This window comes from Molothrus aeneus, chromosome 17, assembly GCF_037042795.1.
Source record: "Molothrus aeneus isolate 106 chromosome 17, BPBGC_Maene_1.0, whole genome shotgun sequence".
Classification (NCBI taxonomy): Eukaryota; Metazoa; Chordata; class Aves; order Passeriformes; family Icteridae; genus Molothrus; species Molothrus aeneus.
This window is the reverse complement of record NC_089662.1, coordinates 15324256-15338170: the sequence shown is the minus strand read 5'-3', so window position 1 is coordinate 15338170 and position 13915 is coordinate 15324256. Positions and strand designations below refer to the sequence as shown.

The following is a 13915-nucleotide window of genomic DNA, read 5'->3' as shown; positions in this document are numbered from 1 at the left end:
CTCAATATTACAACTTAGTTCATATGTCTGTGAATTGAATACATATTTATTTAGCTCCTTTTCTATTCTGCATCTCCCTTAAACAAGAAAGCCTCCAACACCTCAGTCTGAGAGACAAGAAGTGTCAGCTGAACTTCACTGCCAAATTGTGAAGTGTCGGAGGCCTAGAGTAGCCAATGCTAGGAATTTTTATTTAGGGTGTGACTCCAGCAAATTCTGGACCTAATTAACGTGTGTGTCATTTTCATACTCTGCAGATTTTATCACAAACCTGAAATATCTGTGGCCGAGAAAATTCACCTTCCCCTTTGTAGCTTTGCCAAATCAGACAAGTTATAGCAGCATTACATTTTCGATGAAGTATGAACACGACATTTAGTGATTTCACATTTCTTTCCCCTTAAATGTATGTCTTGTCGCTGACAAAAGAATCGCTGATTTGATTACTGCATCAGTTTCCATTTCCTCCCTCACTAGCTCATAGGCGAAGGTATGGCCGCCTGTTCTTGCTGGAACATTAAATATACTGAATGTTAAGTGCCACTTAATCAAGGAGTCACTCAGCACCTTACCTAGAGATAACATTCAAAACTCTTTCTCAACAAAGAAACCTGATGCCTGACTGCTTCAGTCTGTTGTTTCCACATCTCTCTTGTCTTGTTCTTGCAAATAGTTTCATCGGATTTATATAGCGTGTTCATTTTCCTTATTAGAGATTAGGCTGGGGAGGTACCCACAACTGCTGTGATTTGGACTCTTTAAAAATTGAGTTCTGTAAGCAGTTTAGTGGTTAAGAAGTGTTTACTTTACAGCAGTGTTAGTAGAGTAGGACAGAATGGTGGTGGTTCCGTGTGAGCTGTTCTTGTAGTGCTGCTTTGTTCTTAATGCAGCTTTTTCTGGGAATTGAGGGAGTCTCCAGAAGCATTGCCAGCAACCTCGAGGGAACGATGAATATTAAATGATTAATAGCAGATCGTCTGCACCCTCATGTGTGCAATTCTCCTTGCAATTGCAAAAGAAACATGCCCTGACATTGTCGTTTGTGGCCTCCCTGTTTATTCCAGCTAGTGCACCTAAGCAGCAGCTATTACACAGTTTCTTTTTCCCCACTCCCTGTAATTCGATGTTCTCTCCTTCCTGTGCCTGTGCACGTCCTGTCTGATTCTCATTGTCTGTTTCATGGCAGTTCTCCTGCCTTCACAGTGGAGCTGCAGTGGAGCTGCACATCGTGTTGCCTATCACAGTAAAATGGAATAAATGCTCTTCTAAAGGAGAGTGAATAACAACTGTCACAAATTAGGAATCAATTCTGATCTCTATTTCTGAAGCATAATTTAATGTGTTCTGACTTCTCTTGAACACTTGCGTGGTTGCATTGTGATAACATTATGTGTACATGCCTTTTAGTGGTAAAAATCCGCGAACTCTAAAATTGTTGCTGCAGATGCCAGCAGAAGGGTGGGAAACTGGCAAAAAAAGTAACGCTGATACTGAAGCTACAGAAGCACAAATTTCTTTAGCCCTATAAATCCTATAACTTCAAAGGACCCCGCTGGGGAGAGTGTTTTTGAAGGTCATTATTGAGAGCTAACTGCTGATAATGAAAAATCACTAGTGTAACCATTTCATGTAATGAATATGGCTGAAAAGAAGGGTGTCACGGATGCTGTGAAGACATTTTGTAACCAAAAAGCATTAAATGAGCAGTCACAAACTGAAAATATGTGTTGGCGTTCTCTACTGCTTTATTCTATGTGTTTATTCAGAGAAGATCTTCATGTTGGTTTTATCTCCTCATATTCCAAAATAGGGTCTTGCCAGCTGCTTTGGAGCTGCTCTATTAGAATTTTCTCCCCCACCAAGGTTTCCACACGATGAATGAGAAATGTAAAGAGAAGTTCCTGGCATGGTGTTTTCATCTATTTTTTCCCTGTCTAGAGTAAGCAGCTTTCTATCTAGAAAGCAGTTTTCTTTCTGCTTTCTTCTAAACAAAAGAATGGAAAGGTGATTTAGAGGAGATACTAGAGCACAGCTTCTCAGTTTGGAAAACTATTATATGTTCCGAAACTCATCAGAACTACTATCGTGTGCTTCAAATGTCTGCTGGTTTATTAAAGCTTGGCAGTTTCCCCTAGATCAGATCCTCACTGTCATGCTGGCATAAATGATGCTGGAAAAGAGTAGACGTGTAGTAGTTGAACCTCAGATTTTTGTTTGGTTTTAAAACATTACCATTGTGTCTGTCTTTTCTGCTTTTATATCCATTTCAGTTGGTAGTGAAACTTACTACCTGCAGTGTGATGGTTAATTGTGGGATGCAATAAGTGGCTTTTTCTTGGCTTCTTCTTCAATAGGTTTGTCTCAAAGCTGTCCTGTCCACATCCTTGTTGCAGCTTTTCAGTGATGAGTGCACACTTGGTCTTCTGCAGCAGTAATGGCTTGGGTTTCTGGATTTTAAATGCTTTTTTAAAGAGCATGTTTATAGCAACAACTTACTGAAAGACATTAAAAAAAAAATCTATTCATTTTTGTACCTCCTCTGCCAATATAATAATTTTTCTGAGTTCTCCTGTGATATCATCAGGATGCAACATGAATACACAGAAAATTTTAAGCTGTAGACATATGATTTCCCATATACACAGTCTTGTTTTTCAGGAATCACGATCTGAGAAATTTTTTTTTTCTCCTTTAATGTACAAACCAGTTTGTAGAAGGAAAAGTTCTGATAGAAAAGTGGTGTGATCTTGGTGAAGCAGACCTCCTGCTGCAAGTTGTGTTCCACCTTCACTTCATTGAAAAATGTGATAAAAATGAGGGTTGGCTGCTATAGCTGAAAGGACTTTATGCATTTATAACTCTGTAGGTTGCATTATCTATGTAAATGTGTGTGGGCTAGGGTGCGTTGATGTGTCCTGATAATCAGGTTGTTCCTAGCTTCTGTTACAGGCTCAGTTTTTTTGATCTCTCAGGCCATAGGGACAGTAAACAGTAGCTTTGCCTACTGATTTCTGCTGAAGTACCAGACCAGGATATTTACTCTGCTGTCTTTTTAGAAGAGTGTGCTTTGTTTCCAGCACAGTTTTAAACTGATTCCTCTAAACTTTCCTTTTGATGTTTCTTGAGTGTGTGTGTGTGTGTATATATATATATACACATATATATATATAGTGCTTGTGATAATCAATATAATGTATCAGGTAATTTATCAAAGCAGTAAATGAACTATAAATAGCAGAGAGACAGTATTACTGAACTGATACAAGAAAAGAAAAAAGAATTGGATGAAATGGTCCATAACTGTTGCATCCGTTCGTTTGTGGTATGTAGTTGTGCTTACAATAGTCTGCTGAAGGCTTAGACGAGAGAAGGACTCCTCAACTTTACAGTTTGTGGTATCAAAAATTCCTCATGCTATGTCATGGCACAATGCCCATTTTTCGCTCTCTCCAATCAGATGGCAGCTGGAAAGGCATGGTTTTCTTCAAGATAAGTAAATGAAAAGCACGGGCCAATGGTACTTGCAGTACTAATGCTCTCGCCCTTAAAGTAGGCAGTTTTTGTTCTCAAGGTACAAATAGGGAATGTCCAGAGAAATTACAGTTCTGACAAATATAAATCAATTCAGAGCAAAAATTATATGCTAGCAAAACCAGTATGTCTTCAGTCTTGTTGGCTCCATATGCTATAGCAGTCTTTTGTTGATGATGCTGTGAAAAAACAGGGCAAGTATTTTTCATTATGGATAATACTACTGAAATATATTTTCATTTCTAGCACTATGCCAGACAACTGAAGACATTCTTTAATAAACCTCAGAGCTGTGACGTGATAGAGAATTGGAAAATAAGTGATGTTTATCTAATTTTTTTTTTCTAGTGCTAAGTTTTCTCTGTCCTGAAAAAATACAGAATTGAAAGTGGATATAACAACAACATTTTTTTCTTTCAGGTTGCATTTGACTTGCTTTGAAGTTGACTATGTCCATTCTGGTAGAAAGTGTATATTAGAGGATTCTATGTAACTTGATGAAAGATTTTTAGGAATGTTCCATTAATTTCAGTGTCATGATATTTGTGTAAAAATATCCTACTTTGGAAGTTAAAATTTGAAAACAGTAAACTTTTGACCTTGGGTAAATGTTGCCTTGTATAATGCATTCTATTCAGCCAGTAAAGTAAAAATTGCATTTTACTGGGCTCTTGCTCGTGGAAAACATACTGCATATTGGTTGGCAGTGCCTGACAGCTGATATTTATCAAGGCTAACATGAACTTTACTCATTCTTACATTTTCAAGCAGCTATTAAAACTCTGCATGTATACAAACGTTCACATGAACTTTACTCAATCTTGCATTTTTAAGCAGCTTTCAGAGCTTAACATGTGTACACATGTTCAGCCTGTCTTGTTGCTTTTACCATTTTGTTCTAGAGATGTTAGGGTTAGGGTTAGCACAGTGGTGTGTCAATACTCTTCCTATGACGAGAATACACCCATAATGATTTTCATTTCTCAAATTTAGTCACAATATATAAGCATTTTGTAAACTAGCACTATAATGTAAAAATGTAAGAGTAATGTTTAAAGATCAAAAATACTTTTTAACTCTTAAATGTTTTAGTGGGCTTCAGACTTTCAGTATATGGGAATACTAATATAATATGGGATTATATTAAATATGCAATATACTCTTGGAAGCATACATTTCCTAGAAATCATAAAATTAAATATAGTTAAAATGCAGTTCCTTAGTCGAATAAATGCTAAAGCTTTTCTTTAGGTAAATGAAAATGCATGTCAGAGAGAAGATACATTTTCCTTCCAGGGATGACCAATTTTTCTGGAAGCCATTTTGGTATTGTGGTTAAACAGTTCATGTTCATTGGCCGAATAATAAAAAAACTTGTCCTCCTTGCTTTAGATGTCATAAAGAATTATGAGATTGTTTTGGAATGTTAAAAGCACTGAATGTAATTATTCTTGTCTAATAGTTCTCTTGAAGAGAAAAATGTCTGGAAGAAATTATTATTTTCATGTTTTTCAGATTTTCTGTCAGTCCACATAGCTTGCTGATCTTTTAGACTTACAGTTTCCTGTTACTTCAGTAACTCAGTGTTGAGGTGAACAGATCACAAATGTTGGCTGCCAAGTAACTCAAGACTGAAGGGACCTTAAAACTGGAATGGATGAATATGATTATGATCATCATAATTTTAACTACTGATCAATGGTGAAAGATACATTTTTTTCTCCTTACTAATATGTTTAATAAAAATGTCATACTTATATTTACTAGTATTCATACTAAACCTTTCAACCTGGAAGACACTTCAAATGACATAAGAAATCATTTTCATTCTTCTTTATTTATATTAGGAAATAATTTTCTTTCTTCTTTAACTAATATCCAAATTGCCAAAGTCAAAAGATAAATTAGTGTCTGAAGCCAGTCTGGAATTCAGAGTTTGCTGGACCACTTTGTTAAAAATTCAAGGTTAAAGATGGGATTTCTTTGCTCCCGTTAGGAACCAGCAGGGTTTTAAACCTTAGTTAATCTCGAACGCTCCTAAGAGGCAGAATGGATTCAGTGCATTTTCTGTGTTGTTTTGGATTAACAAAGGTGAAGGCCAACATGAAGAAATTTTCACAGCTACAGCTTTATTCTCACTGAGTATCCAGTTTATGCCTTTGTCCACTGTCTCCCTTGCTGGCTTCCTGTTAATGATGTGCTACTTAAGCATCTCTTTATAATCACCTGTAGTTAAGTGCAAGGTGCAGTCTTCTCTTTTTTTAGTCCTGTACTTCCTGTTTCAATTCATTTTCAGTTCTTCCCATGTAAACAAGCTTTCCACTTCTTAAATGCTAACCTTTTCCCCGTGGCATCCCCTTTAACTTTCTCATAGAGCCGTAGAGCCATGTAGGTATTTTTTGATGTTTTTGTTCTCTGTTCCAAAGGCTATGTAGGTGTAAGAGCTATTATCCAGGATTCACTTGAGAGGCAGCATAATTTCTCCCTCTCTCTCTCTCTCTCTCTGTTGTTATTGCGATACAGTCATAAGAGGACCTGTGTAATCACTTTTCTGTCTTGAGGGGATGTGTGGTGATGTCCTCACATATATCTAGAGATGTGTAGATTAATATTCCATACTACTTCTAAGCTGCATGTTGTTTTGTTAAACACAACTAACCTCAAATGACAATTATACCATCTTTCACAATTCCTTTGATTTGTGTGCACAAGCAGTAACTGATTAATTTGCTGCCTTCCTTTTTCTTTTCCTGTTAAAACTGTTTGATGAGATACCTGGCTTTAATAGCTTGAACTGGAGCTACAAATGATGTGATGTGAAGAAATAAAGAAATGAAGAAATGTGATGTGAAGAAATGAACAAATGAAGAAATGAATACCACATTGTAATGTGCTAGAAGTGTTAGAATATATGTCTCGTGCAGTGTATGTCTGTTTAATGAGGGAAAGTCTATTCATGTTTTCTTTTCCTGTTTCTGTGTCTGAGTTTGTTTCATGACTCCTGCCTGATTCATCTAAAAATTGAAATCAGCGGAGAGATCCAACAAGAAAGAGACTAATTTAGTAATACCACATGAGGTTTCCTGACTGCATTTTACAAAATTATTCACATCTTCGTGTTACAAACAAAAAAGACTTGCAAGCCTTCACCCCCCACACTCTCCAGTATAGCTGTAAAAGGCCTCTATTGTCTCTGTTCATATTGAGATGTCACAGATGTGTACACTTTTCTGGATTCTTTTCTCGCATGAAACTCTAATGACCATTCCTCCTTTGATTCCTTTCTCAGGCAAATTGGCATAGGCTATACAAAATGAAATTTAGGTCACAAATTATTTTTAAATTATTCTACTTGAATGAATGGAAGTTTTAGCTGCTGGTATTTGTATATACTGGAAATCTATGGCAAAATATGGCAGAAGACGGTTGACATAAAAATATCACCAAAGGAGTGTGCGGTTTTAGTGTGAAATGTAAGTGTGCAGTTGAGTTTTAAAGATGAATTTCTGCTGTCCTGGAGATTAAAGGCAGGTGTGTTCACCTGCACTGTTAAAACAATTAGGAGTATTAGGAATAACTAATTTTAAATAAATACTTTTAATTTTATGTATTTTAATTTCAATATTACAGGGGACCTGCTTTTCTGTCATGTGTTTTGTTTGCTGTTAACATGGTCCTTTTTCTGTTGCTCTAACTCGCAAACCGGGATGCGTAGGAAACAAATTAACAAGTAATGACATTCCAAAAATAGATCCACATGCATTATTTATCAGAGGAACAGGAAATGAACTCCAAGCATCTTCCACCTCTGACCGTCTCTTAACTAGAAGTGTCCTGCCGTATTAATACATGCAAAGTGAAAAAGGTTCAAGTTAATTGTCATGTCTGAGAAATAGCCCAAGAGTGCATGGTGTTTACTAAACATAAGCACTGCAGGGGAATTGGTAAATGAAACCTGGCAAGGTCTGAAAAATCAGTCTCCCTAAGATAGAATGTATAATATAAAATGAATGTGCATGAAATTAAGAATATTTAACATGTTGCAACAAGGTGCGTTTCACTAGCATTAGAGATGGCACTTTTTTTTAACTGAAAGTCCTGATTCAGTGAAGTCTCTGAATCATTTACTACCTAGTAAATGCCATTTTGGAATGTGAGAGGGAAAAAGAGTGGAGAGTGATCAAATGTGTTTTGGAATAGTATTTTATTAGTTACTCTACTGGTGGGGGAAGTGCTGGATAAGCACTCCACTGGATAAGTGATGTATCAGTACAACAAATATAATTTCCTGTTTGCTTCATAATATAGGTATAGGTGCTTTTCATCTTAAAAGGTAATGAAAGACTTCTTAGTATAAACTAGTTACATGAAAACCTTTTTATTTACTCAGTGTAAATGAGTGTTTTTTTCATTGCACTTTCAGATTCACAAAGCTGTAGTAAAGGTTCAGTGGCATTTTTATCTGCTGCATTTGCTCCTTCCTCAGAGGTTTAAAAGTATGTTGGTCTTATGCACTCTAATTTAAAGTGTATTGTATTTGGGTTCTTTTTTTAAAAAGGCACAGTAATTATCTCTGAAACATTTAAGGAAGGTTAAGCAAGTGCTACCCTTTTTATGTCTTATTTTAAAAAGTAACTATTGTGTTCACCATATCTGGCACATTATATATAGGTATATTTTTAACCTGCACACATTGTAGTGTGTTCTGTCTTTAGGTGTCTGTCATATTGTTGTTGTCTGTGCCACAGGTAACAATAAGACTTGTCACTTAGCCATCTCATCTGGACTGTAATGTAATGATCTTTTTTTATGTCTTTTACAAATTTGATCAAAAAACCTACCGTATGTAAACTTTGATTTGGTAGCCAGGATGTGTTGGATGCTAAGGTTCTACATGGTGTGAATTGGTTATCTTTGTAGCTCATCCTGAGAGTGGGTAAATTAGTCAAAGGTCAGTATGTTGAGCCCATTGAGATCAAAACATGCTGAATGATATTTTTGTTTGAGCACGCTCGGGTTTTGGTTGAGCAGGCTTTAGACAGGAAATTGTATGCTCACATGTTGAAAGTTGTACTGATGTGAGATCCGATGGGGAAGCTGAGTGCACAGCCCCAAATGCCAAGCACTTAGCGCATGGCTGTGCTTTGATATAAGCACCCTAATAACATAAACTAATTCATGTGAAGTGGAACAGACCACAGTGTTAAAATAAAATATTTTTAAAATTTAAGATGTTAAGCTGTTGGCTAATGCCTCTGTATTTAGAAGAGGAGCATGTGGGTTTAGCATAGGGACAAGAGTTGAATGGTCTACTGTTCAATGTATAGCAGAGATGACAGTTACATGAAGTTACATATCATATGTTATTTTTGTTTTCCAGGATGTGACTTAAAATGAATTCTGATTCTGAACGTCCTCTGAAAAATATGCAGTGCTTGAATGTTTGCTAAGGACTAGTAAGTGACTGATCTCATATTTGGACTATATATACCTGAACATTTTTAAAACTACAGTTTAGTATATGAGAAGCATGTACTTAAAAAAAAGAAGCATGTACTTAAAAAAAAGAAAAGGAGGGAAGAAAGAAGAAAATAACCCAACCCAAACCAAAAACCTTACTGCACCACTGCCAGAAAGTGAAATTGCTGCTTATATTCTTGTGGATTCCTGTCTATGTAAGTGGAAACATCAGTTGTTTCTGTGGTCAGTCTTAGAGCAAAAGAATCTCTGCATAATATCAAGAATATTTTGAATCAGAAGTTTCAATACTTTTGATACTTTTTAATGTGTATTTGAGGGAGATAAAATGTTGAAATAACAAATTTGAACTAAGTATACACAGTTGCAGAATGGAATATCCTCTAGTTTTATCAAAATTTCAATATTGCAATCTGCATCTTGCAAAAATGTGTGACTTATATCTTGTTTTTTAGGAGGGAGGATTCTATTTAATATTTTACCATTGTATAAAATTCCAGGGCATGCTCATGATTCATCGAAATGAACTTGTTTGGTTTAATTCTTTGTAACTGGCTTATTTTGAGTAATGCTAAATTCTGCTTAGTCAATTTCTCAAACAAGAAATCAGCTCAGACAGAAGAGCTTCCAAGGATGCAAAATACCAGAAGTATACATACCTACTATAGGAAAAACTTGGTGGTTTCGTAGGATCAATGAAATATTTAAAATGTTTTCATGCAAAAAAAAACGTTATTTAAGAAAATATTTAGGATATGTTTTAAATTAGTATTGTATAGTTGTGCATTTTGGAGGGTAGTCAACTGTTTCAGTGAAACAGATAGAAAAACTAAATCTGAAGCATGTAATTGTTGGTATTTTTGGGCCCCTGCTAGGACAAAACCTTCTCACTTGCCATGTCCTGTTTGCTGGATAGATCTTTCATCTACCAGCTCCTGAGAGCGGTGGCACAAGGGAATCATGCTTGAGCTGGACGAGGAAATGAGCACATTGAAAGACAAGGTAGCAGAAAGCAATCTAAGGGATATTAAGTTAGTAGCTTTCTAAATTCTGTGGGGGTGAGTTGAGTACGATGAGGGAAGAAATAGTTGCATCAAACTGAAAACTTTCTGCTTACTGTGCTTAGTAATTTCAGTGTCATTTTGGCTTGAACGCGCTGTAGGAAATGGCCGAAGGAACTTTCCCCATTGCAAACATACTGTATTGTTGGCATGTGCATCGTTTTCTTGTTATTCCAGGGTGGAATTTTAGAAGACAATGGATTTTACCCTGTCAAAATACTGAAGCTGTGGCAGGTTGGACACTGCTACTCATAAACACTCATGTTTTCTTTAAAATCTATGGTTTTGTTTGGAAGGCTGTACCATACGCTTTTGCAATAGATGGATTAGTAATTACTGGAACTATTTTATCTGCCATGTGCAAAACCCAGTACCTTTTTAACAACTCATTTATGCTTTTCACTGAGAAGTTAATAGACATATGAAAAGTGTATGGTACATAGCATAGGGTGTAGGCATGAACACCTTAATAATAAGGACTGGTGGTTTTTTTTCACCAGAGTTACTGATGAGCAAGAATATCTTTGTTATTTTCTGTTTTCTTGAATTCAGAAGAATGTAGGAAAATTTAAGATGTTGCAAATAATCATGAAAGTTTGGAACTTTTGCTCCAAATATTGCTGCCTTCGGTTCCACTCCACTGGTGGGATTAGGAGCATTATGATGGAGTGGTTCATTATTGCTACAATCAATGGAATTAAACAGTGCCTTGCTTTGAAGACTTTGTTTTGGGTAATTTATACTGATCTAAAATTTAATAGAATTTCTTGCATTTGCCCAGTTTTATGTAGTAACTGAGCTATTCAGTCAAATTAAGCTAGCTTTTAGATTTATTTTAATTTTATTAATCATGCAAGTAACAGAATTTCACTCTAATTCTTTTCTTTAAAAAATACTTCATTTAGGTAGATAATATTGTGTGGTATCACTAGCAGAGAAGTCTTTTTAGCCAGCATTAGTGGTTCATAAGCCAGAAATAGTGTTGTCGCCTCTTATCTCAAAAAGTAAGTTTACAAAGATGCCTGTGTTTTTGGTTGGTTGGTTGGTTGGTTGGTTGGTTGGTTGGTTGGTTGGTTGGTTGGTGGTTTTTTTTTGCTTTTAGTAGTAAAAATGCATAAAGGTTTCAACTTTTGAAACCTGTGTTTCAGAGCTGTGTTTTGAAATAATTAACTTCAGGAAAACTCCCCAAACCCCCAAAATAGCCTTCCTTTTGGAAAAACTTTTTAGCCCATTAGAAATTACAGGTTCAGCTTCAATGAAGAAATAGAACACCTGGTACTTTCAAAACTGGTGATTTCTTTCATTAACTCACTGAGGAGTTAATAATGAAAGAAATTGCTTCTTTTGCAAATACTTCCTGTAGCTGGGAAATTAGTTTTACTGTTAAGAATTTGTACTGTAAATCCATCTGTATTGGGAAGCAGCTTCTGTAATTTCCTTAGCTAAACAGTTACAGAGTTGTTCTAGGCATGACCTGCCTGCTCAGCTTGTAATGATATTCTTAGCGAAAGGAAAATGCATGTGCAGCAACTCTGCAGCTTCAGGCCTGAGCAAACTACCACCAGTTACTTGGGTGTAAGAGTAGGAAAACAGTCTATGCAAATTACTGATTTTTTTCTTCCTTGTCCAAGTTCCTATATTTATCATGTTTCTTAGACAAATTGTAGTAATTTTTGGTTTTCTATTTAATTACGTTGTGAGTTATCTCTCACTACAAGTAGATATTAAACCAGAAATGACATTTCTATTTTAAATCATTTAAAACAACCATGTAACCTTCAAAATTATGTTATAGTGAAATGTCTATCCTAGTTCAAATTTTCAACTGCTTAATGTGTTTCAAATGCTTCCTTCTCTTAAACAGAATTTACTCTTGGATTCAGACATACTAGCTTTGTCCACATCCTTCCTGAGTTAGCCTTAAGACTTACGTTTTAAGCTCTTCCTTTCTTTTTCCACATTAGCTCTTAAACCGCCAGCTCTTACTGTACTCAGCCTGTAAATGTAGTTGGGGAGGGAGGGAAGCAGCAATCCTGGAAGTGTGTGCAGGTGTCACCTACAGCATGCCTGAAGATGCAGCTTCAGCTGTGAGGTCTGTGAACATAAGACCTTGAGTCATATGTAGTGCTGAGTACCAGCTTCAGATAATCAACTGCTTTTTGCATGATCATAACTGTTTTTATAATCTCTTTTTTTCAGCTGCTTACTTGTTCAAATGAGTAGTTTTTCATTCAGCTGAATGACGCTAATTGAAGGAAAGACGATCCCTGCAGTCCAGTTCTGTACTGGCATCTAGTGGCCTAACAGTGTATTTTTCTTGAACTTTATGTAAAGTAGGCCACCACGGATGTGTTTGGGATTTTTTTGCCCTGGAGGAATATATAAATGGAGAAAGGTCTTCAGACTTGCTCTTCCATCTCTCTGTTGGGTTTGTCTTATTCATCCTGTTTCTCTAGCAAGTATTTATGTGTAAGACCAAGTTCTTATCTGTACAGTTCATGCCCATAGTACAGAGTTAGGCATCTTTTGTAATTGTTTATTTCAAATGGAAGATTATGTTTGATTATTGGGTTTAATTCTGTTGTCATTTTAAAAACATGTTATCCTTCCTTTTGTAATATATATCGATTGGCATGAAGATTGGTTATGATAGAATTTTATGTTAAGCATTGTAACATTTTATTAGCTGCAAAGAGAATTTTTACTTTAAAAAGATGCCATTTTATTTCTGGGCCTTTTTACATGTGCTAGAGCAATCCAGTCCTTTGTCCTGTCTAGCTTTCAAAATTTTGTACTGCTGTAGGAAGAATGTTCTTTTAAATTCTCGATGTGTAGAATTAAAAACCTCCATGCTGCTTCATGCAAATCTGTTCTTGTGTGTCTTTGTCCTTTCAGTTTAGACTTTAGGAAAAACTACAGCAGATATCCCCCACCACTGACAAGAAGCCAATAAGCAAAAATTCAGTCAGTCAAGTAATTCAAAAAGTATTACCGTGCACTCACACACTTCTCAAAAGTAATACACATGCTTCTTTTCTTTTTTTTTTTTCCTTAGATAGCTTGTCCTGGCAGCAGTTAGCTGATTTGGTACCCTTTGAGGGGTTGGTTGTCTTTGCTGCTAGTATACACTGCTGACTTGTGTTTAACTAACTTCTTGTTCAACAGGGTGCTCATATTCTGTTCTGCAGAGCTTCTTGAACCAGTTGGCCACCAGCCTCTTATACCTTAATATAAACTTCATTTAGTTCTATCAGTTCCTTGTCCTTGTGATATGTTATCACTGACTCCTAGGAATTTGGTCATCCTAGTCCAGTTTCTTTTAACAATTGTCATAATGGTAGTTTTTGCTTGTGGAGACAAAGAACTTTTTCAGTGAAAGATTTCTTAATGCTTGGGTTATGTTATGCAAAAAGGTTCTCTCTAACTGACAAGTCTAACTCTATTAACTAAGTATTTAGCACCATTTATTGCCACTGCTGTACAGGGTAAAGAACTGCAGTCTGAACTAGAATGCAGTAAATGAAATTTACACTTAATTTGGAAATTTCTGTAAGAAGGATAAAATAGTACTTAATTTCTAACTGCCTAGATCTGTTTTGTTTCATTGTGGTTAGAAGACCAAAACCAATTTTGAACATCTTTTTATAGTTCTAGTTGTGTTCTAAAATACTCCAACTAGATACATAGCATCGATCCATTAAATTTTTTTCCTCCCTCAGTGTGTTGTTGATCCTAGCATAACAGGACCTCACATGGCTTTCTTCTCTCATCTGTGTCTGTGCTCCTTTTTTCTCTTGGGAGTGAGGGGAGATGAGTGTCATATATATCTAATCTGGCAGGTTTGT

General features: G+C 36.0%; 1 protein-coding gene across 1 annotated transcript in view; it reads left to right on the top strand.

Moving 5' to 3' along the window:
- The window catches only part of NCOA3 (nuclear receptor coactivator 3), a 56844-nt gene that overhangs the window by 16668 nt on the left and 26261 nt on the right, over window positions 1-13915 (top strand). The window contains exon 3 of the mRNA XM_066561905.1: window positions 8912-8987. The gene's annotated coding sequence lies outside the window, so the exon portion shown is untranslated. The remainder of the gene's footprint in view (window positions 1-8911; window positions 8988-13915) is intronic.